Here is a 26,235-nt window from a genome sequence, read left to right on the forward strand (position 1 = left end):
AGTATAGCTGAGAACTCTCTAGGCAAGTAGTGTGGCCTGCAGTTTATCACAATATACTATTTATTTATTTATTTATTTATTTATTTTTTACCCCATTTTCTCCCCAATTTCGTGGTATCCAATTGTTGTAGTAGCTACTATCTTGTCTCATCGCTACAACTCCCGTACGGGCTCGGGAGAGACGAAGGTTGAAAGTCATGCGTCCTCCGATACACAACCCAACCAAGCCGCACTGCTTCTTAACACAGCACGCATCCAACCCGGAAGCCAGCCGCACCAATGCGCCGGAGGAAACACTGTGCACCTGGCCACCTTGGTTAGTGCACACTATCACAATATACTCTACTTCAGGTGAGCAAAATCGACTTACATTTATTGCCCAATGATTGCACGTTGGCGAGTAATATTGATGGTAACGGCAGCTTTCCTAGTTGTCTTCTGCGGGTCCAGACGAGGCATCCGGCTCTTCGTCCTCTGCGTCGCTTCCTTTTGCGAATAATTGGGATGTCTGCCTTGTGGGGTGTTTGGAGAATATCGTGTGAGTCCTGCTTGTTGTTGTTGTTGAAGAAATCTTCGTCTAATCCGAGGTGAGTGATCGCTGTCCTGATATCCATCATAACAAACACTGTTCTTTTCATTGTTGATACATTTTGCTACATTTTCCTGCCAGTCTAACTATTTGTTTAATTTGGGCAGTTTATTGTTGAGTGAATTAAACAGAGGGGCAAGCTAAAGCAGCAAAGCTACAGCTCTACTTTAGGATGTTCCAGAGTGGCCAAACTGAATTGGGCTGTACTGGGGATTATGCTCAAGACTGTTGACTTGTGCCACATCTGCAGCTGACAGAGAGGATGATGGAAGTCACGCTCCACGCGACCCACCGCACTCAGTGCAGCTCAACAGCACGGGCCTTAGCCTCAGCGCAACTTATAGGGAGGGTTTAGGACCCGTGACAAACATTATTGCCATAATCCAAGATAATGCTGTAACCAAGCAATTTTCTGCTTGAGAGACCTCAGGAAGTCCGTGTGGAGGAGGATATTTGTGGCTCCATAGAGTGTTCTGGAGGGTGGGCATGTGGACTGGCACTCACACTAAGAAATCCAGCACTTGGTGTCCTCTAATTGTAAGGATCGCTTGGGATGGATTTCACTGTGAAGGGAGTGTGCATTTCCGTCCATCAATCCAGACCTTTACTGTCCTCTGAAAAAGTCTGATTGTAGTCTATAGACCTAGCTGTAATAAACAGCTTTCCTCTATGTGTTATGATAGTTCTCAGTATACTGTATGTGTTAGTAGACTAGTAACTGTTGGGGGGTGAAACTCAAATGCATATGTACAGTATTATAAACAACTGTAGCTTGTAAGTGATTTGGATTTTGCAATGCATTGTGTAGATTCCTCAATGCATAGGCCTTATATTATCTTGTGTTTTACAAATGTTTTCCAAAGCCACATTGTTAACATGGAGCCCTGTATATGAGGGGAAAAACAAGGCTTTGATGTAAAGCTCAGAGCAGCCTGTCTCCAGCGCCACGCCACCTCACGCAACGTCATGGTTAGAGTTTATATCGCTCTTCCCATTCAGCTCCCAGGCAGGAAAACAAGCCTTGGCAATTCATTCCATTATTCCATTTCATTTCCTCCTGGTGTGACCTGGGTAAGGGAGTAGAGAACAGAAATACACTTGGTTTTCTTCAGTACTCCTAATAACGGCTGGAGTCTTTCAAACAGGGATGTCGTGTTGTACTCATCAAGTCAATGTTTATTCGTCACGTGCACAGGATATTGATGTAAAGGGTAGAGTGAAATGCTTACTTGCAAGCTCTCCTCAATGTATTACAATGGAGCAGTATAATTTTCAGTATTAAGAAATAAGTAATACAAATTAGTTTAAAAACAATTGTGACGATGGTAATATGTATACAATAAGAATACAGTGCATTCGGAAAGTATTCAAGACCTCTTGATTTTTACCACTTTTGTTACGTTACAGCCTTATTCTAAAAAAACATGTAATTGTTTTTTCCCTCATCAATCTACACACAATACCCTATAATGACAAAAAACTTGTTTTAAAAGGCTTTGCAAATTTATTCTAAAACCCCCCCTGGAAATATCACATTTACGTAAGTATTCAGACCCTTTACTCAGTACTTTGTTGAAGCACCTTTGGCATTGATTACAGTCTCGAGTCTTCTTGGGTATGATGCTACAAGCTTGGCACATCTGTATTTGGGGAGTTTCTCCCATTCTTCTCTGCAGATCCTCTCAAGCTCTGTCAGGTTGGATGGTGAGTGTCGCTGCACAGCTATTTTCAGGTCTCTCCAGAGATGTTCGATCGGGTTCAAGTCCGTGCTCTGGCTGGGCCACTCAAGAACATTCAGAGACTTGTCCCAAAGCCACTCCTGCGTTGTCTTGGCTGTGTGCTTAGCATCATTGTCCTGTTGGAAGGTGAACCTTTGCCCCCAGTCTGAGGTCCTGAGCGCTCTGGAGTAGGTTTTCATCAAGGAAATGTTTTGGTACCCTTCCCCAGATCTGTGCCTCGACACAATCCTGTCTCGGAGCTCTACGGACAATTTCTTTGACCTCGTGGCTTGGTTTTTGATCAGTGAAAACAGGATGCACCTGATCTCAATTTCAAGTCTCTTAGCAAAGGGTCTGAATACTAATGCAAAAAAAGGTATTTCTGTTTATAAATACATTTGCAAACATTTCTTTAAACCTGTTTTTGCTTTATCGTTATGGGGTATTGTGTGTAGTTTGCTGAGGATTTTTATTTATTTAATCAATTTTTAGAAGAAGGCTGTAACGTAACAAAATGTGGGGGAAAGTCAACATGTACAGCTCCTTCAGAAAGTATTCATACCCCTTATTCCACATCTTGTTGTGTTACAGCCTGATGGATGAGAAAAAAGTATAAAATGAATCCATCTACACACAACACCCCATAATGACAAAGTGAAAGCATGTTTTTAGAAATTTTGGCAAATTTATAGAAAATTAAATACAGAAATATTTAATTTACATAAAGTATTCACACCCCTTTGTAGACGCACCTGTGGCGGCGATTTATACCGTTTTTCAAAATTCTTCAAGCTCTGTCAAATTGGTTGTTGATCATGGCTAGACAACTATTTTCAGGTCTTGCTATAGATTTACAGTACCAGTCAAAAAGTTTGGGCACAGCTATTATTGTAGAATAATAGTGAAGACATCAAAATAATGAAATAACACACATGGAATCATGTAGTAACCAAAAATGTGTTAAAACAAATCAAAATATATTTTATATTTGAGATTCTTCAAAGTAGCCACCCTTTGCCTTGATGATAGTTTTGTACACTCATTCTCTCAACCAGCTTCATGAGCTAGTCACCTAGAATACATTTTAATAAACAGGTATGCCTTGTTAAAAGTGAATTTGTGGATTTTTTTCCCCCCCTTAATGCATTTGAGCCAATCAGTTGTGTTGTGACAAGGTATCCCTATTTGGTAAAAGACCAAGTCAATATTATGTCAAGAACAGCTCAAAAACACAGAGAAACGAAAGCCCATCATTACTTTAAGACATGAAGGTCAATCCAGGAAAATGTCAAGAACTTTGAATGTTTCTTCAAATGCAGTCTCATAAACCATCAATCGCTATGATGAAACTGGCTCTCATAAGGACCGCCACAGGAAAGGAAGAAGGACAGTGATGGAGTGCTGCATCAGATGACCTGGCCTCCACAATCACCCGATCTTAACCCAATGGAGAGGGTTTGGGATGAGTTGGACCGCAGAGTGAAGGAAAAGCAGCCAACAAGTGCTCAGCATATGTGGGACCTCCTTCAAGACAGTTGGAAAAGCATTCCAGGTGAAGCTGGTTGATAGAATGCCAAGATTGTGCAAAGCTGTCATCAAGGCAAATGGTATCTACTTTGAAGAATAAAAGTGTATTTTGATTTGTATAACACTTTTTTGGTTACTACATATTTGTTCTTTCATAGTTTTGATGTTTCCACTATTATTCTACAATGTAGAAAATAGTAAAAATAAAGAAAAACCTTTGAGTAGGTGTGTCCAAACCTTTGACTGGTACTGTATATTAACCTTTATTTAAGCAGGGAGTCCCCATTGAGCCCAGGGTCTCTTCACAAAGTATCCCAGTTTATGCAATTTCAAATACAAAACCAGTAAAATACAGCACAACACAAATATTCTGTAATCCATGGCTTCTGGTTAGGGTATGTACGTACAGTCACTGTGGGGATGACATCCTCAATGCACTCATTGATAAAGCCAGTGACTGATGTGGTGTACTCCTCAATGCCATTGGAAGAATCCCGGAACATGTTCCAGTCTGTGATAGCAAAACAGTCCTGTAGTTTAGCATCTTTTTTATAGACCGAGTCACTGGTGCTTCCTGCTTTAATTTTAGCTTGTAAGCAGGAATCGGGAGGATAGAGTTGTGGCCGGATTTACCAAATGGAGGGCGAGGGAGAGCGTTGTCCGCTTCTGTGTGTGGAGTACAGGTGATCTAGATTTTTCCCCTCCCTCTGGTTGCACATTAACATGTTGATGGAAATTTGGTAGAACTGATTTAAGTTTCTCTGCATTAAAGTCTCTGGCCACTAGGAGCGCCACCTCTGGGGGAGTGGTTTCCTGTTTGCTTATTTCCTTATACAGTTGACTGAGTGTGGTCTTAGTGCAAACATCTGTCTGTGGTGGTAAGATTAACAGCCACGAAAGTATAGCTGAAAACTCTCTAGACAAGTAGTGTGGCCTACTTCAGACGAGCAAAATGTTGAGACTTCCTTAGATTTCGTGCACCAGCTGTTGTTTACAAATGTGCACAGACCGCCCCCCCTCGTCTTGTGCTATTCTATCTTGCCGGTGCAGCGTATATCCCGCTAGCTGAATATCCATGTCGTCATTCAGCCCCGATTCCGTGAAACATAGGATATTACAGTTTTTGATGTCCCGTTGGTAGGATATTCGTGATCGTACCTCGTCTAATTTATTGTACAATGATTGCACGTTGGCGAGTAGTATTGACGGTAACGGCAGCTTTCACATTGGCCTTCTTTGGGTCCTGACCAGGCATCCGGCTCTTTGTCCTCGGTACCTGCGTTGCTTCCTCTTGCAAATAACGGTGATGTTGGCCCTGTGGGGTGTTTGGAGAATGCCTTGTGCGTCCTCCTTGTTGTAGATACAATCTTTGTCTTATCCGAAGTGAGTGATCGCTGTCCTGATATCCAGAAGCTCTTTTTTTTTGCCATAAGATACAGTTGCAGAAACATTATGTACAAAATAAGTTACAAATAACGTGGAAAAACCCACATAATAGCACAATTGGTTGGGCGCCCGTAAAACTGCTGCCATTTCTTCAGGCGCCATTATGGAGCTCCCCAGGGGTGCGTGCTCAGTTCCCTCCTGTACTCCTTGTTCACCCACGACTGCATGGCCAAGCACGACTCCAACACCATCATTAAGTTTGCAGACGACACAACAGTGGTAGGCCTGATCACCGACAGCCTTTAGGGAGGAGGTCAGAGACCTGGCCGGGTGGTGCCAGAATAACAACCTATCCCTCAATGTAACCAAGACTAAGGAGATGATTGTGGACTACAGGAAAAGGAGGACCAAGCACTCCTCCATTCTCATCGATGGGGCTGTAGTGGAGCAGGTTGAGAGATTCAAATTCCTTGGTGTCCACATCAACAACAAATTAGAATGGTCTAAACACACCAAGACAGCTGTGAAGAGGGCACGACAAAGCCTATTCCCCCTCAGGAAACTAAAAAGATTTGGCATGGGTCCTGAGATCCTCAAAATGTTCTACAGCTGCAACATCGAGAGCATGGTTGCATCACTGCCCGGTACGGCAATTGCTCAGCCTCTGACCGCAAGGCACTACAGAGGGTAGTGCGTACGGCCCAGTACATCACTGGGGCTAAGCTGCCTGCCATCCAGGACCTCTACACCAGGCGGTGTCAGAGGAAGGCCCTAAATTGTCAAAGACCCCAGCCACCCCAGCTATAGACTGTTCTCTCTAGTACCGCATAGCAAGCTGTACCGGAGTGCCAAGTCTAGGACATAAAGGCTTCTCAACAGTTTTTACCCCCAAGCCATAAGACTCCTGAACAGGTAATCAAATAGCTATCCGGACTATTTGCATTGTGTGCCCCCCCAACCCCTCTTTTACGCTGCTGCTACTCTCTGTTCATCATATATGCATAGTCACTTTAACTATACATTCATGTACATACTACCACCATTGGGCCGACCAACCAGTGCTCCCGCACATTGGCTAAACTGGCTATCTGCATTGTGTCCGACCACCCGCCAACCCCTCTTTTACGCTACTGCTACTCTCTGTTCATCATATATGCATAGTCACTTTAACCATATCTACATGTACATACTATCTCAATCAGCCTGACTAAGCAGTGTTTTTGTGGAATTTTTTTCCTTAATGCATTTACATACAGATGTATGTAGCCTCACTATTGTATATAGACTGTCCTTTTTTTTATTTCTTTACTTACCTATTGTTCACCTAACATATTTTTTGCACTATTTGTTAGAGCCTGTAAGTAAGCATTTCACTGTAAAGTCTACACCTGTTGTTTTCGGCGCACGTGACAAATACACTTTGATTTGAACAATTACATTCCTCAGCAAGAAAGTCCCCAATCAATATTTTAAATTCTCCTAGCGGCACAGTAGAAACTGTTCTTGTGGTGTCACAGTTATTGTGTGTTCTTACTTACAACAGTTAATAGTTATATTTATTGTGGTGTTATTTGCTCCACCAGGTCAAAACCATTGATACAACTAGTAGTATTTTCCAGCATTTTCCATTTTCTTTGTGTGTGAAAAGAAATAGCCTGAAAGACACCAATCACTCATGTGAGACCATTACATGCGGGAAATCATGGTGAAATATCCACTGTATGCAGTGTCAGTGTAATGTTGCTCCCAAGAGTCTGACCCTTTCATCCCTACTAACAATGCACTCCTGATGATGTCAAGACTCTCTAAGACACAGACAGCCACACCAAACGTGTGGTTTGAGACCTTGCGATGAAGCTCTCACAACAATACGGAGAGGTTTGGTGCACACAACAAATTCTCTTTTCGTTTGTAAAAAGGTCCTTTTTTTGAAGAGCACTGACAAATTACGTGGAGAGAAAGATGATAACTATGAGGGAGGGGGGGGGGGGGGGGGGCAGAGCTTTTGCCCAAGCTACTTCAGTTGCATTGAAGAGGACTTAGTGCCGATGGATGGTGCACTACAGAATGTCATGGATATAATTCAAGCTGCCAGCTTAATCAGGATGTTACCAGGAAACAACCTGCAAAAAGGAAGGAGCAATTGTTTGCTGACCCCTAACCCCAGAGCCCATTATAGATTGTCATAAATTATTTTTGCCCCTTTTATGTTGGGTGGCTCAGGATTTCTGCTGGGGTTTTTGGGGAATTCAATGAGGGACACACAGAGCTTAATGCTCAGGAAAGAAATGGATTCCCAAAATCCACATGCATTAGGCACCCTTTTCTCATAACCTCACATGGACAGATTAAAGCGTAAATCTCCCACCAAAATCAATAATCTTTGGGTAATTTCTTGTTGGCACTCGGAGGTTGGGCTACGTTAGCTGTCCGAATTTGGTTGAAACTGGTATTTTTCCATGTGTTTTTTCCAGGCCCTAAAGTAGATCTTGAGGCAGCCACCTTGTTATATTGAAATGGTGTGACTTTTATGTAAGTTATGAACTTGTGTTTATTAGTTGACATTTTAATGTTTCCAGTGCTGAGGCACTTTATTTTCCTGCCTGGTACTCTGCATAAATTGACATCGAATTGAATGGTTGAGCCCATCTCTGTCATTGGTTAACATGTCAATCAATTCAAATGCTACCATAGTACCTTGATCTCTTACACACACACATTAGGACATTCCTTGAGTACCAAGCTGATTTTTTTTTTGTCTCTGTGTGTTCATTTGACCTGTACGTTATTTTAGGCTGTCCATCCTGGTGTTCTTCCTTCTACTGGAGCGCATCGAACAACTATTCCACAGAAGATAAAGAAATGTGTACTGGATCTCATTAGTTGGTGATAGCAAATGTAAAAAAGTGGTCAGGTAGAAATTATAGTGATCTTAAGTTCGGCTGCAATTCTTTTCATTATCAACCAGTGTTTGTGGAGCTGGAGGAAAATGTATTATCCTGCCGCCAAGGGCTCTCACTTTTAAATGAAGTGTCATTCATTTAAGTGTCATTGCAGCACATCTTGGTTTCTAAGGGTTTTTGAAAGACACTGGATTGTCATAATAACCACACTTTGCAGCTGAATCATGGTTGTTCTGGCTTTTGGGAGTCAGGTAAATTCAACGGCTATGTGGCATTTGAAACTAAAGTGACAATTTGTCTTGTGATGTTCCATTTGTGTACACGATAAAGATCTAAAAACATGTATCAATAAGTGTTTGCCATCGAAAGCAGGAAAGGAAATAACATCTTGCCCAATTATGTCCTTTTTGCCAGATTGATCAGAACTACTGTCACCTAGTTGTCAGCTTGTGAGTTGTGAGTTTTAGTCCTGCCATGGCCTTTGCCATGTGTTTACTGTGTGTGGTGTGGCTCATCCCTAATGTGGAGTGTACTGAGAACAGCTGCTGTGCTCTGTACCCCTGACCTTTGGGCTGCTGGACTGAGCTCCGGGTTCCATGGCGATGGCTCACTCCGCTCTACATGTTCGGCAGCCTTTGTAACGCCAGGGAAGGCTTGAATGGAGAGGACCTTGATACATGTGGAGCAGTCGTCCTTCACCAGCTTCAGAGGTTGTTAAAGACCACGTCAAAGGGTTGGTTGTCTGTTACCTGAAGAGATAGTTAGCTTTAACTGGTCGACTACTGAGCCCAGGAAAATAAGGTACGGCTTCTGTGAACTCTGCACCAGATAAGGCATTTTGATGTCACTGTTTTTGAAAATGTGATTTATCATTTGATGCATTCTTTTCATTCGTAAATGGAGTTGTGTGGTAGGTGAGGCAGTTAAAATGATCTTCATTGTCATGCTGGTTAGCACAGTAATCTTATATCCTTTTGAAATGAGGCCATGTACTGGATTTCTTTCTTTGCGTCCTTGATATTTTTTTCTAGAGAAAATGATGATTGATATTAATTTGTATAATTACTTAATCATTATTCAATATGGCAAATATGTGCAAAATATCACAGGTTGAAAAAGTTTAAATTGGTCTTGCTGTTTCAGGGTCCCTCAGTGTTATTTTTGCTAAATCTTGCAACTAGCCTGAGTGAGTCAAGATGGGGATATTTTGAACTGTCTGTTCCTGTAATAACTGTGAGCTATAATTGAGTCATTCAGACCAGAGATATCAGTGCTCTACAAGTGACCGAGTTCAATAGACCAATCTTACCGTCGAAATGAAAAGTGAACTGATTCAAAGAGGAATTCCACTTTTCAGACAAAGAGCAGATTAGTTCCTGTGTTTTTCTTGACAGTTAGAGTGGAGTTTAGATGTCGGGGGTGAGAACACGTTTAGAACAGGTTGAGATTGGATCGAATGGCCGTGAACTGGCCTCCATCCTCCACAAATGTAAAAGTAATTTGTGTAACCTCCAGCAGTAGCCTAACTGTGTGTGTGAATGTGATGAGCAAATTAAACTCTATCTGTGACTTTGGTTTCTTTTGATAATCAGGAGCTCCACATTGAGCCATAGCTCCAAGCTCTGCTATGCTCTGCTAAATAAAGTGTCCTGATGTGTTTTATACCCTACAGTGGTCACTTGACTTTTTCTCAGTATGTAGCCAACTTCTGTTTTGTTAGGTTAACTTCCATTCACAAATATCTGTTAAGTTCCAATTCTTTTCAGTATATCAAGATGTCAAACTATACCACTTATTTGTGTGTACCATGTGTTTTTCTTTCCATCTACAAGGTTTTTCACCATACATGCATGAATGAGCAAAAAACATGAAGAACATGATGATTTATGTTTGTGAAGTGTTTACAGTATATGGATAAGACAGTATAAGTACATTATCTCACTGTAAGGAAAGATGTTTATGTTGTATCTTACTATGTTACATATCCATTGAGACAACAGGCCTGTGTTCCTCACGATGCTGTGTGTCTCCACCCCTGTCCTCCACGCTGCAGCTCCTGTCTCCCACCTGACGCTGCTCCTCTGTGGGATCACTGGTTCAAGCACACCCTTCTGCTGAAGGACCACCATTTCCTCACCACCGAGCGCCTCGTCCAGCTGTTCACTCCACTGCTACTGCCGCACAATGCCTCCTATAGCACCAAGGTATGCATCTCACAGTACACTAGTACAGTTTCTTTTACATACAGTACAGACTCCAGGGGTTTGAATCCCAGGTTTTTTCCACTTCTGGCTTGTTACTGTAGCAGTCTTCATGCACTGCAAGCACATAGGGCTCTAAAGTGCTACCAATTTGGGAGCACCAGTGCCCCAAAGACAAAAGCGAGCGCATATTCGTTAACATCATGGTTGTACGGAAGAGTATTAGGGCCAAGTAATGAAAAAAAAAGGGATAAGTCTTGGTACCAGTTTAGGTTTTTTGCACATATAGTACTTTGAAAACTTGAAATACAAGGATAAAGTTGAAACTTTGAGAATAAACTTACAATGAATTTTTTAGGATAAAGTCTAAATTAAATTGCAATATTTAGACAAAGTGGCAATATTTTGAGAATAAAGTCAATTTAACTTAACAAATGAAATCCAAATAGTAAATTAAACATTTTATTTTGAGGACTTTACATTTTATTTAGAGAATGAAGTAAAAATATTGAGAATAAAGTAAACATTTTGAGAATTAAGTCGCAATTATATTTCCAGATTAAGGTAGGGAATCTGGTTAATTGCATAGCTACCTGGCTCCATGTTGCTGTGCACTGTAAACTGTAAAAAGGCCTTAGATGACCTGGTAAAACCTATGGCTTTAGTAACACGGTTTCCACTGACATAACATAATGGCTAAAGCATCTATGCAGCAATTTATTGTAATACCATATGGTTTCGTTTTGTCATGTGTCCATATGCCATATCGCTTTGGGACCTTTGGTCGCGTACTGCCGTCAGCGTCGTACGTGCCTAAGTTTCACACCTTGAGGATCGATTGACTTGGTTGTAGATCTGTTGTATAGTGTCTTGTGTTACTACGAAACCTCCTTCTGAAAATATCCAATCGGCTGCGCAACCTCTTCAAGGCCATAATACCAATAATATGGTTACTATGTAGTAAAAGACCAAGGATTTCCATGTTACTGAAGCCAATTCTAAAATATAGTTTCACCAGGCCATCTAACTCAGGCATTTCAACGGTGGCGTGCACAGCAACAGGGAGCCAGGAAAGGATGCACTTAATCAAATCCCCTACTTTAGTCTTGACATTCAACTGTGACTTTATTCTCCAAAATGTTTACTTCATTCTCAAAATGTTGACTTTATTCTCTAAATATTGCCACTTTATTCACGAAATGTTACAACTTCATTCTCAAAGCATTTAGAGTTTTTAAAAGTACTGTCTGTGCAACAATGAAAAAATCGAAGTACCACCATCCTCTATGTATTTTTTCTCTTCACTTGGCAGTAAGACTCTTCTGTGTGGCTGTACCATTACAACAGTGAAAACCGCTTCTAGCCCAAACAGTTCAAAAGAGATTATTACCTGCGCAACTTTTTCTTTCTTCCAACGGCAGATTGGTGGTCCTTATCCTGTCTACGATACTGGTTCCCAATTGGGGATCAACCCTCCCACGTTCAGCTGAAACGGTGGCGCATGGAACGCAAAAATATTCTTAAAAATATTTAACCTCCACACATTAACAAGTCCAATAGCTCAAATGAAAGATACACATCTTGTTCATCTAGCCAGCAAGTCAGATTTCTAAAATGTTTTACGGCGAAAACATAGCACATATATATGTAAAACCACCACCAGACACAGCTCAGCCAAAACATGCAATCAACAAACGCAGGATTAAAAAATAAATCGCTCACTAACCTTTTGAAAATCTTCATCAGATGACAGTAATATGACATATTACACAGTTCATATTTTTTTTTTTCAATAATATGCCATTTATATCCATAAATGTCCATTTACAGTGAGTTCACCTTCAGAAATTACTCAAAAATGCCCGCAGGAAATCTATGTAGCGCGGCAAGATAACGTAAATAGACATCATAAACTTTGACTAAATATACATGTTCTACATATAGTTAGAAAGATACACTGCTTCTTTATGCAACCGCTGTGTTAGATTTATTTTTAACGTTACAGAAATCGCACACTATTCCATATGCTGAGACAGCGCTCAGTTCCAAGCTACATTTCCACGTAATGTTGGAGTCAACAGAAACACAGATTTAAGCATAAATATTCCCTTACCTTCGATGGTCTTCGTTCAGAATGTTCTGGAAGGCTTCATACTTACCCAATACATCGTTTGGTTTCAAGTCTTGCGTCTTTGTATTAGCTACTGCTAATAACATCAGCTGAAATGCACCCAAAACGTCCTCTGGTCCGGATAAGTTGCGCATCAAAACTTCAAAATTACACATTATATGTCGACTAAACAGGTCAAACTAAGTGCAGAAGCAAGCTTTATGATGTTTTAGACGTGCAAAACAAACTTCAATTCAATCGGCCATCGTCTGCCCTTCTCTTGAGTGCTGGAAACAAAGGAATGGCTGGGACCAATTCGCGCCCATACGCACAGCCTATTCTCTCGTGGCACGCACTAATTTCACTCCCATAGGGTCAATTCTCGCGGGATTTGAACGATTTGAAGCTCTAATGAAAGAGGACATCTAGCGGAAGAGAAAGAAAGTGTCCCCAGAATCATATCTCGTTGGGAAGGGTGGGGGCCATGACGTCAAAGTTGCTCCAACTTTCATGGCCACAAAAACTAGTTTGGAAGAATGCCTGCCCTGTGAGTTCTGCTATACTTACAGACATAATTCCAACGGTTTTAGAATCTTTAGAGTGTTTTCTATCCAATAATAATTTTTATTTGCATATATTAGCAATTTTTGACAGATTTTTTTTCCAGTTTACTAGGGGTACCCAATCTCTCCAAAGAGGGCGTATGTCTGCCATATCCTTAACATTCAGAAACCATGTCGCGGGCCATTCTAAAACTATTCGCGGGTCATTTGTTTACACTTTATACAGTCATGTTACCTCTTAGCTAGCTAGCTAACAACCTGGTAACTTTACTAGTAGGCTATATCTGAACATTTGGGGGCACAGAAAGAAAGGAAAAGGGATAGCTTCTTCAGGAGATCATTGATCTTAGCAATGAATGAATGACTGATCTCATGCATGTCATCAGTCACAAACATAGGAAAATTGTGTTTTTATACAATGTAGAAACCTAATATTCAATAACATCTATTTGTATGAACATTTTAGCTTTTTATGATAAACAAATTAATTTACAGGGTTACATATTTGTTTCAAAAGTAGCTAAAACATACCGTTTTGGCCCAACATACCGTTCAAAAGTTTGGGGTCACTTAGAAATGTCCTTAAAGGAAAAGTATGTTTTTTGTCTGTTAAAATAACATCAAATTAATCAGAAATACATGGTTAATGTTGAAAATGACTATTGTAGCTGGAAACGGCAGATTTTTATGGGTATCTACATAGGCATACAGAGGCCCATTATCAGCAACCATCACTGTTCCAATGGCACATTGTGTTAGCTAATCCAAGTTTATAATTTTAAAAGGCTAATTGTCCATTAGAAACCCTTTTGCAATTATGTTAGCATAGCTGAAAACTGTTGTCCTGGTTAGAATAAATAAAACTGTCCTTTAGACTAGTTGAGTGTCTGGAGCATCAGCATTTGTGAGATCGATTACATGCTCTAAATGGCCAGAAACAAAGAACTTTCTTCTGAAACTCGTCAGTCTATTCTTGTTCTGAGCAATGAAGGCTATTCCATGCGAGAAATTGCCAAGAAACTGAAGATCTGGTGCAATGCTGTGTACTACTCCCTTCACAGAACAGCGCAAACTGACTCTAAACAGAATAGAAAGAGTGGGAGGCCCCGGTGCACAACTGAGCATGAGGACAAGTACATTAGAGTGTCTAGTTTGAGAAACAGATGCCTCACAAGTCCTCAACTGGCAGCTTCATTAAATAGTACACGCAAAACACCAGTCTCAACGTCTACAGTGGAGAGGCGAATCCGGGATGCTGGACTTATAGGCAGAGTTGCAAAGGAAAAGCCATATCTCAGACTGGCCAATAAAAATGAAGAATGGCAAAAGAACAGACACTGGACAGAGGAACTCTGCCTAGAAGACCAGCATCCCGGAGTCACCTCTTCACTGTTGACGTTGAGACTGGTGTTTTGCGGGTACTATTTAACAAAGTTCTTTGTTTCTGGCTATTTTGAGCCTGTAATCAAACCCACAAATGCTGATACTCAACTAGTCTAAAGAAGGCCAGTTTTATTGCTTCTTTAATCAGAAAACAGTTTTTGGCTGTGCTAACATAATTGCAAAAGGGTTTTCTAATGATCAATTAGCCTTTAGCTAACACAAAATGCCATTGGAACACAAGCGTGATGGTTGCTGATAATGGGCCTCTGTACGCCTATGTAGATATTCCATAAAAAAATCGGCCGTTTCCAGCTACAATAGTAATTTACAACATTAACAAATGTCTACACTGTATTTCTGATCAAATTGATGTTATTTTAATGGACAAAAAGTTTGCTTTTCTTTCAAAAACAAGGACATTTCTAAGTGACCCCAAACTTTTGAACAGTTGTGTGTGTGTGTGTGTGTGTGTGTGTGTGTGTGTGTGTGTTTGTGATTATATAGGCCATATCTCAATCGATAAAAGTAAAGAATTCTGGTACTCCTACATTTTATGTCAGGACACCATTGCCACCAATGAAAAGGTTCATTTAGAGCCCTGCAGCACGTCATGCATTACAAGGATATCTTAAAACATTTTTACCGACACATGCAGTGTTAAACCTCAGACAACACGATAAGTGTGCGTTCTCTAATTCTCTCCTTCTCTCTTTCTCTCTCTCGGAGGACCTGAGCCCTAGGACCATGCCCCAGGACTACCTGACATGATGACTCCTTGCTGTCCCCAGTCCACCTGGCTGTGCTGCTGCTCCAGTTTCAACTGTTCTGCCTTATTATTATTCGACCATGCTGATCATTTATGAACATTTGAACATCTTGGCCATGTTCTGTTATAATCTCCACCCGGCACAGCCAGAAGAGGACTGGCCATCCCACATATGCTCTCTCTAATTCTCTCTTTCTTTCTCTCTCTCGGAGGACCTGAGCCCTAGGACCATGCCCCAGGACTACCTGACATGATGACTCCTTGCTGTCCCCAGTCCACCTGACTGTGCTGCTGCTCCAGTTTCAACTATTCTGCCTTATTATTATTCGACCATGCTGGTCATTTATGAACATTTGAACATCTTGACCATGTTTTGTTATAATCTCCACCCGGCACAGCCAGAAGAGGACTGGCCACCCCACATAGCCTGGTTCCTCTCTAGGTTTCTTCCTAGGTTTTGGCCTTTCTAGGGAGTTTTTCCTAGCCACCATGCTTCTTCACCTGCATTGCTTGCTGTTTGGGGTTTTAGGCTGGGTTTCTGTACAGCACTTTGAGATATCAGCTGATGTACGAAGGGCTATATAAAATAAATTTGATTTGATTTGATCAGGGGCTTTCGTATGTTAGTTGTCTTTCAAAGATAGCAGCCATTGTATGGTCAATCGGTGTTAAGAAGGCGATAGCACTTTGGGCCTCTTTGTCTCTGTGGGTGTGAAACATAGTGATTCTCATTCATCAAATTACTACACAGGGTGACCTTGACCGAAGGGAAACTCTGACCCGTGCACTAATCGCAAATAACAGTCTCTGCCCAGTCTCCTTTCATCCTGTGGCTTATTCTCCTGAAAACACAGGCCTTTAATTTGTTATTAGCTGAACTATTGCTGAGGCCTAGGCCCGTGTGAATGAGGCAGGCATTAGACCTTCTTCACAACCGAGGCGGGAGTCTTTGAAAGTCCCTACTCATTGACCTTGCAACAGAGTATGCCTAATTAAACGGCCGATGAAATTACAGTGACTATTCACCAGGCCCACAGAGGCTGAAATCTTGAGATAAGAGCATCTCATCTTCCTTCCTGAATCGTCTCTGTTACTTTCTTTGTTTGTGTGCTTAGGGTTTTCATTTAACTGAGACACATGTAACTGTATCACAAACCAAATCAATGTGTAGGTCTATACAGATTAATCTCTTAACATTTGATGGAGTGGGAAATATCTGTTCTTCCCAACAAAGGATAAGTTTATTTCTTGTAATATAATCAGTTTTGAAAAACAACTATCTTATTTGTATTCAATTTCCTGACGCAAGACAGAGAGGCAGAGAGAGGCTGTAGAGGCTCTTGAAAATATGAACTGACAAAGAGAAGGGAGGTGCCGCCATCCTGATCATCATGTCCAAGTGCACCAGGAAGAGCTTGAGTGTGTGTCTCTCTCTCGCTCTCTCTCTCTCTCTCGCTCGCTCTCACTCTCAGGGATTTATTGGCATGGGAAACATGTTTACATTGCCAAAGCAAGGGAAATATATAATAAACAAAAGTGAAATAAAAAATGAACAGTAAACATTAGACTTACAAAATTTCCAAAATAATAAAGACATTTCAAATGTCATATTATGTGTGTATATATATATGCACAGTGTGGTAATGATGTGCAAATAGTCTCGCTCTCTCTCTTTCTCTCCCTATCTCTCACAAACACACACAGCAGCTTATTCTCCTTCACTCTCATACACGAGAGCAAACTGAATTTCTATTCACGTCTTGCCACACAGCCTTCACCACTCTGTAACAAACGGGAGCATGCAGCTCGGCTGCACACTCAAAGAGGCCCTTTGAGTATTCAAGGACCAACAGTTGCATTCATTGATATTTAAAATGCAGTGGTTTGGGTTTGTGAGAGCTCTCTCTGCTCCATGGTACATTTGACTATATTTAAAAAGAGAAATATCAGGAATAGGGATCAGGACATTTTTGATTGTCAGTGTTGAAGAGGAGATCAGATTGGAGTTGGTGTTTGTTCCCCTCTCAGGATATGAAAGCCTGTACACACTGTCAGTCTCCCAATGACCTGCCTATAATATTGTACATGTACTTAAAGTTTGTCTGTGTCTAAAATCCTCCTGATCCTCCCCTTCATATTAGTGCTCATTAAAAGTTGTGAACAGCCATCTGAGCTGAGAGGCAGCCTTTGAAGACAAGAGAGGGCCTATCTCTCAGATGATGATTTGATATGGTGAAAGGAATCTGTATGTCATCACACAGTATCCTCGTCTCCCAGGAGATAAGTGGAGAGGAAGGAAGAGAGCAGTTTGTCTCTATCCTCTCTGCCAAGTGGAGATATCTTAACGTATTTCACATTAATGTGAGGATGATTGCATTCTTTAGGCGCTTGTCTAATCTCATGGGAGAGGGAGAGAGAGATGTGCAGTGCTCGGTCAGGATGTGTGCAGTGCTCTGTACCACAGCCAGGCCTGGTAGATTACTTGTTTAATTGGTAGTAGTTCAATTGGACTCTCCCTTCACAATGTGGAAGCAATCAGAATGTGGTTTTAATTTGCCATGGTTGCAGGCCAAAGTGCTGCTGAGGACACTTTTGTCCCGTTCCAGTGAGGAGTGCCCCTCGGTGGAGGTGGCGAGTGAGTCGTCATCCTGTGCCCTTCCCTCATTCCCCTATGACAGTGCTGTGGTGGTCCGACCAGTCAGACCTGCTCAGGACCACAGCGCTGCAGGAATGCAAGGTCATTATTGCTCTCTCACCATGTCTGGCTGGCCACTTGGTACAGTAGCTAATGTGCTAGTCCAAGTAGTAATGCATCATTCTCCAGGTTATGATAGTGAACTGTGTAACCAGTCAAGACTAAAACTAATGAGGGAAGTTGGGAGTATGACCCTGTCCAATGATGCCTGTGTTTTTAGACTAGAACTATTTCAATCAGAAGCAATTTGCAGATATTGCAAGTTTAGTTTTCACAACATCACAAACAGAAAAAAGTCAGAATGGTGCCATTTCTGTTAAGTATGAGCAATCGCTATACTGAAATTAAACTTCCCTCATATGACAAAGAATCGCAACACTTTTAACGTAGGCCTCTTTCTGAATCCCTGGCAGCCCGTCTTCATAGGGCCCTCTATTCAGACAAAGGGAAACCCAGAGTCCCAGCCTCCCCCTGTCTCTGAGCTCTGTGTGGGGCTCCCTTTCTTACAGGACTACAAAGTGGTGAAGAGGACAGCCAGGACGAGAGCCCCGTGGAAAGTATTCCTATTGGAGGTAAAAAGGCAGTGCTGAGCCCTGCATTCAGAGTTCTTGTGTAGCGTTGGTTTTCCTCTCACAGCCGCTGATAATGGGCTCTTTTAAATGGATGGCTGTGGCAGGATGATCAAGGTCAATCTGGGGTCGAAGTCCCACCTGTAGAGCTGTGCAATTCCTCTAATTATCTTGAAGAAACAGTGCATGTTTTCAGCTGGCCAGAGTAGAGGCGTGGCCAAATTGATAATTCACACCCATATAATGCAGCGGTTTCATTGTCAGGACACCGGGGTGTAGCTAGAGATTGGCCATTGGTTCTCATTATCTTCTAAACAATGCTATGCAGCAGCATACTTGAAAAGGCGAGATGTGAAGGCATGCTGAAAGCGGCCTGGGTTCCAGTTCACACCAGAATCTCAGAAACACTTGGCTAGCATAGATTTCATACTGAGCATTTCATCTGTGAGCATCTCCAAGGGCGCAAGCCCACAGAACCAGTCCAGTTTCAAATCATAACTAATCAAAAGCAAAATATTTTTTGAAAAGAGACATTTGCAGTCCAGTTTCATGGCTGGAGCCACTGCTGTGCAACAGTGAGTGTTGTCTATCTGTTACCACACACTGTCAGCACAAACGGAAGGTAATGAGTTAAGAATGTGTGGCTGTATATGCTTAAAAGTGACATGCATTTATTATTTCTACAAACAAAACAACTACAATGGACAGATACTTAGACGTACAGTGCCTTCGGAAAGTATTCAGACCCCTCTACTTTTTCCACGTTTTGTTACGTTACAGCCTTATTCTAGAATGGATGAAATAAATAAATAAATCCTCATCAATCTACACGCAATACCCCATAATGACAAAGCGAAACAGGTTTTTAGTTAATTTTTTTTTGCAAATTCAATTGATTGGACATGATTTGGAAAGGCACACACCTGTCTATATAAGGTCCCACCGTTGACAGTGCATGTCAGATCAAAAACCAAGCCATGAGGTCAAAGGAATTGTCCGGAGAGCACAGATCTGCGAAGGCACAGATCTGGGAAGGGTACCAAAAAATGTCTCCAGCATTTAAGGTCCCCAAGAACACCGTAGCTTCCATCATCCTTAAATGGAAGAAGTTTGGCCACCTGACCAAACTGAACAATTGGGGGAGGGCTTTGGTCAGGGAGGTGTTGTCACTCTGACAGAGCTCTTGAGTTCCTCTGTGGAGAAGACAACCATCTCTGCAGCACTCCATCAATCAGGTCTTTATGGTAGAGTGGCCAGACGGAAGCCACTCAGTAAAAGGCACATGACAGCCGGCTTGGAGTTTGACAAAAGTCACCTAAAGGACTCTGACTATGAGAAACAAGATTCTCTGGTCTGATGAAATTTGAGATTTAACTATTTGACCTTAATGCCAAGTGTCACATCTGGAGGAAACCTTCCCTACGGTGAAGCATGGTGGCATCATGCTGTGGGGATGTTTTTCTACAGCAGGGACTCGGAGACTAGTCTGGATCAAGGGAAAGATGAATGGAGCAAAGTACAGAGCGGTCCTTGATGAAAACCTGCCCCAGAGCGCTCAGGACGTCAGACTGGGGCAAAGGTTCACCTTCCAACAGGACAATGACCAAAGTACACAGCCAAGACAACACAGGAGTGGCTTTGGGACAAGTCTCTGAATGCCCGGACTTGAACTTGATCAAACATCTTTGGAGAGACCTGAAAATGGCTGTGTACCGACGCTCCCCATCCAACCTGACAGAGCTTGAGAGGATCTGCAGAGAAGAATGGGAGAAACTCCCCAAATACAGGTGTGCCAAGCTTGTTGAAGCAGCCTCAAATTCTGCCTGGGTCTGCTGCTACAAAGTACTGAGTAAAGGGTCTGAATAGTTATGTAAATGTGATATTTCAGTTTTTTTTATTTTTAATACATTTGCAAAAATGTCAACCTGTTTTTTTTTTTTTGTGTCATTTTGGGATATTGTGTGTAGATTGATGTGGAGAGATAAAAACGATTGAATCCATTTTAGAATAAGGCTGTAACGTAACAAAATGTGTAAAAAGTCATATTGTCTTAATACTTTCCGAATGCACTGTATTTGTCACATAAATGCTACATTGTTTAATCATTTCTGTAAGGCCAAACATTAATTTGTTGCCCACAGAGTCCAAAGTATTCGATCATTAGCCAACTCTTGACATTTCTAGCCTGAAACTGGGATTAAAACAGCTATATATTGCTATGCTATTATGTTGATTTATCATGGTGGACAAATTTTACAACCGTTCAGCTTCTTTATTGATTTTGAAGACTGTGTAGTTGTCAAATATGATACCTAATCCACTGTATATGGAAGTTTTATTTAAAGAAAATCACCCAATCTCTTCTGAGTAGGGGTGCCTGCCAACCTGATACAGAGATAATGTGGAGGGTGAATGTGGTGTCGTGGAAACTGTTTCTCTTCTTGGCTTGCGCATGTACACTACTTACATACACAGTTTAGCCTGCCCTGCTCTGAAGACCCAAAGAGCCAGCCATCGGTGTGTGTTGTCTCATCAAACACAGCCTCTGAAAGTTGGAAACTTGGGTCTTGAGTCAATATTTAAATGGGGCATTTTGTGTTTTTTGAACAGAGACGACAAAAGCATATCAGCTGCTTAAACAGTCTGCCACGCAGGAGAGGCAGCAGAGCTCGAGATGAGGAGGAGGATCTGTCAGATAAGGGGAATCGTCGCCCATACCACCCCACACTACCCCACTGTGGCCTAATCATCGGTCAACACTGACCATATGGCTCACCGTCCCATAAGGAATTGTTACTAGGGTCGTACAGAGAATATACCCACCGTGTCTACAGATTTTTTTGAGTCAGTCAAAGGACACAGCTTTCATCTGTGCTTTTCATACATTTACATATACAGTACCAGTCAGAAGTTTGGACACACCTACTCATTCAAGGGTTATTCTTTATTTTTACTATTTTCTCCACTGTAGAATAAGAGTGAAGACATCAAAACTATGAAATAACACTTGGAATCATGTAGTAACCAAAAGTGTTAACCAGATTCAAATATTTCTTCAAAGTTGCCACCCTTTGCCTTGATAACAGCTTTGCACAATCTTGGCATTCTCTCAACCAGCTTCATGAGGAACTCTTGAAGGAGTTCCCACATATGCTGAGCACTTGACTGCTTTTCCTTCACTCTGCAGTCCAACTCATCCCAAACCATCTCAATTGGTTTGAAGTCGGGTTAGGTGATTGTGGAGGCCAGGTCATCTGATGCAGCACTCCATCACTCTCCTTCTTGGTCAAATAGCCCTTACACAGCCTGGAGGTGTGTTTTGGGTCATTGTGCTGTTGAAAAATGTATTATAGTCCTACTAAGCGCAAACCAGATGGGAAGGCGTGTCGCTGAAGAATTCTGTGGTAGCCATGCTGGTTAAGTATGGTTAAGTATGCCTTCAATTCTAAATAGATCACTGACAGTGTCACCAGCAAAGCACCATCACACCTCCTCCATGCTTCACGGTGGGAACCACATATATATCCAGAGATAACCCGTTTACCTATTCTGCGTCTCACAAAGACACGGCGGTTGGAACCAACAATCTCAAATTTGGACTCATCAGATCAAAGGACATATTTCCCCCGGTCTAATGTCCATTGCTCGTGTTTCTTGGCCCAAGCAAGTCTCTTCTTCTTGTTGGTGTCCTTTTAGTAGTGGTTTCTTTGCAGAAATTTGACCATGAAAACCTGATTCACGCAGTCTCCTCTGAGCAGTTGATGTTAAGATGTCTTTGTTACTTGATCTTTGTGAAGCATTTATTTGGGCTGCAATCTGAAGTGCAGTTAACTCTAATGAACATATCCTCTGCGGCCTCTCCTCTCCTTTCCCGTGGCAGTCCTCATGAGAGCCAGTTTCATCATAGCGCTTGATGGTTTTTGCGACTGTACTTGAAGAAACTTTCAAAGTTCTTGAAATCTTCCAGATTGACTGACCTTCATGTCTTAAAGTAATAATGGACTGTTGTTTCTTTTTGCTTATTTGAGCTGTTCTTGCCATAATATGGACTTGGTCTTTTACCAAATATGGCTAGCTTCTGTATACCACCCCTACCTTGTCACAACACAACTGATTGGCTCAAACGCATTTTTGATGGAAACAATTTCCCCAAATGAACTTTTAACAAGGCACACGTGTTAATTGAAATGCATTCCAGGTGACTACCTCATGGAGCTGGTTGAGAAAATGCCAAGAGTGTGCAAAGCTGTCATCAAGGCAAAGTGGCTACTTTGAAGAGTTTCAAATATAAAATATATTTTGATTTGTTTAACACCTTTTTTGTTACTACATGATTCCATATGTGTTATTTCGTAGTTGTGTTGTCTTCACTATTATTCTACAATGTAGAAAATAGTAAAAACAAAGAAAAACCCTTGAATGAGTAGATGTGTCAACTTTTGACTGGTACTGTATGAGAAAAAAAAAACATCAAGCGCTATGATGAAACAGCTTATCATGTAATAGATTTATTGATTGATTGATTTAATTTGCCAGTTAATAAAACACATATACTGCATACACATTACATACATTTTAATATTGTGACCGGGATATTACAAAACACTCCCTAAGTTCCATGGTGCAAAAACATTACAAAATTTAGACTACATAGATACCAATACATTACATACAGACATGAAGAAAGTTGTTATATTGCTCGATCATTAGCCAAATTTTGACATTCTTTTTAAAATGGAATTACGAAGATAGATGCACAAATCAAGATGTTTGATCTGTCTTGTTTGCTCTTTAAGGAATAAATGATGGCTATGAAGTTGATAGTGGGAGAGTTGAGTACTCCTCTCAAGACCCTTCCCCTTGGTGAGAGCATTACTATTCTTCTTCACTCCCTTTATGGTAAATAGGCTACCAGACACCAAAGTGGATGATGTACATTTGCATGTGGCTCTAATAATTCCCAGTTAATTTCCGTTAGATCAACGGTGTGCCACCCATTAACTTGTGCATGAAAACAAAAGGCCAGACTGTTATCAAGCCTAAAGTCTGCTCTCCTTAAATGGTTCATGTTTCAGGAGGCTAGCTTTAAAAGCAGACCTTTGTGGTACTACGTGTACAAATTGTGTTTAAACAAATATAAAATCAAGTATATTATAATAACTGTTTTTAAAGGAAGACTCACAAGAATGAGTTTTAAGGTGACACATCCTTTTAATTTCCAGAGCTTCCACACGTCATGAATAGCATTTAGGCTGTTCAAGTCAAAGCATTGAGTGGTAGGAAAATAACATCTAAATAGCTCCATGTTTTCACACATCTGAATATCAACATGACTTCATCAAAATCTGCAATTGTGCGGTCCCCAGAGCGCCTCTTCACCGGGAGCCCATTTGGGAAGGTAATGGCTGCGTAAACGTTATGAGGAATAATCTTCTCTGATTTCATGTGATTACTGGGCACCACGCTGACACAAGGGCCCAATGTGTTCGTCTCCCTGGCCAGGCCAGCGGGCTCTCCCAGTCTACCTATTAGCAGAGGAAAAGACATAATGGCCCAGCTCTATTGAGGCGCTGCTGTCTGCCAGTGCCAGCCCAATGACTGAACCTCTTTAATAAACATGAGCCAATTTCAGACTCCAGACCCTCTGATGGCTCCGTCTCCACCGTCATTAAGGTGCATGGTAAGCCCAAATCTAAGGCGATAAAACTAGTGTAAATGTAGAGGAAATAGCCAGAATCACAGCTCTGATTGGCCACTGTGGTCGTGGTGGTCCTGTGCATAAATGATTGAAATGGGACTAATGAGTAGTTTTGCATGCTTGACATCTAATCTGGTCAGGGAAAGAGTGAGCTGTTGTAGGGTGACTACTGAGAGCGGTCACCATCATACCTCTTTCCTGCTCCTCTGTGATGCCACTCCCCCCCCGATGCTTATGTTTTAAGCATTCCACTTACTACAGTCACTTCTTGCGCTTTATTGCTTCAACAAGTGGTCTCGAAGTCCTGCACTTGAACGGAAACATAACACTGCAGGATGCTCTGCCCTTCTCTTTCTCTCTCTCTTGTTCTATCTCAATGTCTCTCTCTCCCCATCTCTTTTCCCCTTCCTCTATTCCTCTCTGTTACTCCTTCTCTTACCGTCTCCTTTATGTATTTTCCTTTCTTCCCCTCTTCTCCCTTTTTCATTGTTTGCTTTATTTTGTCAGTGAGCCGACAAATGCCATCAAAATACTCTGTGGCTGGAATCAAAATAAAAAACGGCCTCCACTCTGTTGTCTTAGACAATAATTATGATTTGCCAGTTAAGCCTAGACTACAGCTGAGGGATTGTAGTTTAAATCAGAGGCTTTGGTGAAAAAAATGCATTTATAGCCCTTTGTGTGGCTCCTCATTATGTGTGGGCCCGATTCATTAAGTAATTGGTTTGCAGTTGTTTACATGAGTATTAAGGCTCTCTATTCAGGAGCCTTTGAGAGATACATTGTGCAAATGTTGCATGTTATGAATGCAGAATGAGAGGCGGGGGCCAGTCCTATTGGCCAAGCACTACACTCGGCTGAAAAGCAAGAGAAAAGCGCTGGGTGCTGCTTTGCATAGCAATGACTTTGCCTTAATACGCTTTAAAGATTAAATATATGCAGTCTATACAAGATACAAAGAGATACTCTTAACACATTTATATGTGCTCATTTCACTATTATGGCATTGGAGAGAATTGAGGTCTTTCATATTCCGTTTTTTTTCTCTCGCCTCCAATGTTTTTCAGCAAGACACTTTATAGAATGTGCTGTTTTATTGTATTATGAATCACAGCCAAGCAGACAGATCTGCAACATTTTTTTAAGGATTCATCCATTAAAAATCTTTTGCTGCCATTGTGAGTGGTAAAGCAAAATCACTTTGTGGTTGAGTGGGGATGAAAGGAATAATGCAGGAAGGAGTGAGACTTAATAAGCAGCTGCACTCCATGTAAAGACCACTTGTTCCCCTTTGTCTGCGGGTGCATGCCTCTGCTTCCTCTTCTGCAAGAATCTTTGTGCTGTTTTTCTTCCTTTACTGTAGGCATTTCAGATGGTGTTTCTTTTCTCTTATTTTTTCTTCTGTTTTTTCCTCTCTTTTTTTGGCCTGGCCTTGATTTAGGAAGAAATGATCTCACTAAAAAAGCTACAGAAAACGTAGTCCACCCACACAGACAGTGTGGTGAAGAAGGTGCAACAGCGCCTCTCAACCACAGGAGGCTGAAGAGATTTGGCTTGGCCCCTAAAACTCTCACAAACTTTTACAGACGTACAATTGAGAACATCCTGTCGTGCTGTATCACTGCATGGTACAGCAACTGCACCGGCTGCAACCGCAGGGCTCTCCACCGGGAAAAAACTACCTGTTCACTAACTACCTCTATCATCCAGAAGGCGAGGTCAGCACAGGTGCATCATAGCTGGGACCGAGAGACTGAAAAACAGCCTCTGCCTGTTCACCCCGCTATCATCCAGAAGGCGGGGTCAGTACAGGTGCATCAAAATTGGTACGAGAGACTGAAAAACAGCTTCTATCTTAAGGCCATCCGACTGTTAAATAGCCATCAATAGCCAGCTTCCACCCGGTTACGCAACCCTGCACCATAGAGGCTGCTACCCCATATACATAGACTTGTAAACACTAGTCACTTTAATGTTTACATACTGCTTTACTCGTCTCATATGTATATACTGTATTCTACTGTAGTTTAGTCAATGCCACTCCGACATCGCTCAATCTAATATTTATATATTTCTTAATTCCATTTTCTTAACTTTTAGATTTGTATCTGCACTGTTAGATACTAC

At 41.5% G+C, this 26,235-nt stretch overlaps 1 long non-coding RNA gene across 7 annotated transcripts in view; it reads left to right on the top strand.

The window, feature by feature from the left end:
* LOC110498029 overlaps positions 1 to 26,235 on the top strand; it is a 57,553-nt gene that overhangs the window by 17,298 nt on the left and 14,020 nt on the right. For 3 of the 7 annotated variants that reach the window (XR_005037760.1, XR_002469756.2, XR_002469761.2), the window contains one exon: positions 10,177 to 10,327. This is a non-coding gene — a long non-coding RNA (uncharacterized LOC110498029). Of the gene's footprint in view, positions 1 to 10,176; positions 10,328 to 15,106; positions 15,165 to 18,350; positions 18,414 to 21,020; positions 21,369 to 25,549; positions 25,902 to 26,235 lie in introns of those variants that run through there. The other 4 variants (XR_005037758.1, XR_002469757.2, XR_002469758.2 and 1 more) reach the window with 4 other exon arrangements.

Source organism: Oncorhynchus mykiss, chromosome 19, assembly GCF_013265735.2.
Source record: "Oncorhynchus mykiss isolate Arlee chromosome 19, USDA_OmykA_1.1, whole genome shotgun sequence".
NCBI classification, from domain to species: Eukaryota; Metazoa; Chordata; class Actinopteri; order Salmoniformes; family Salmonidae; genus Oncorhynchus; species Oncorhynchus mykiss.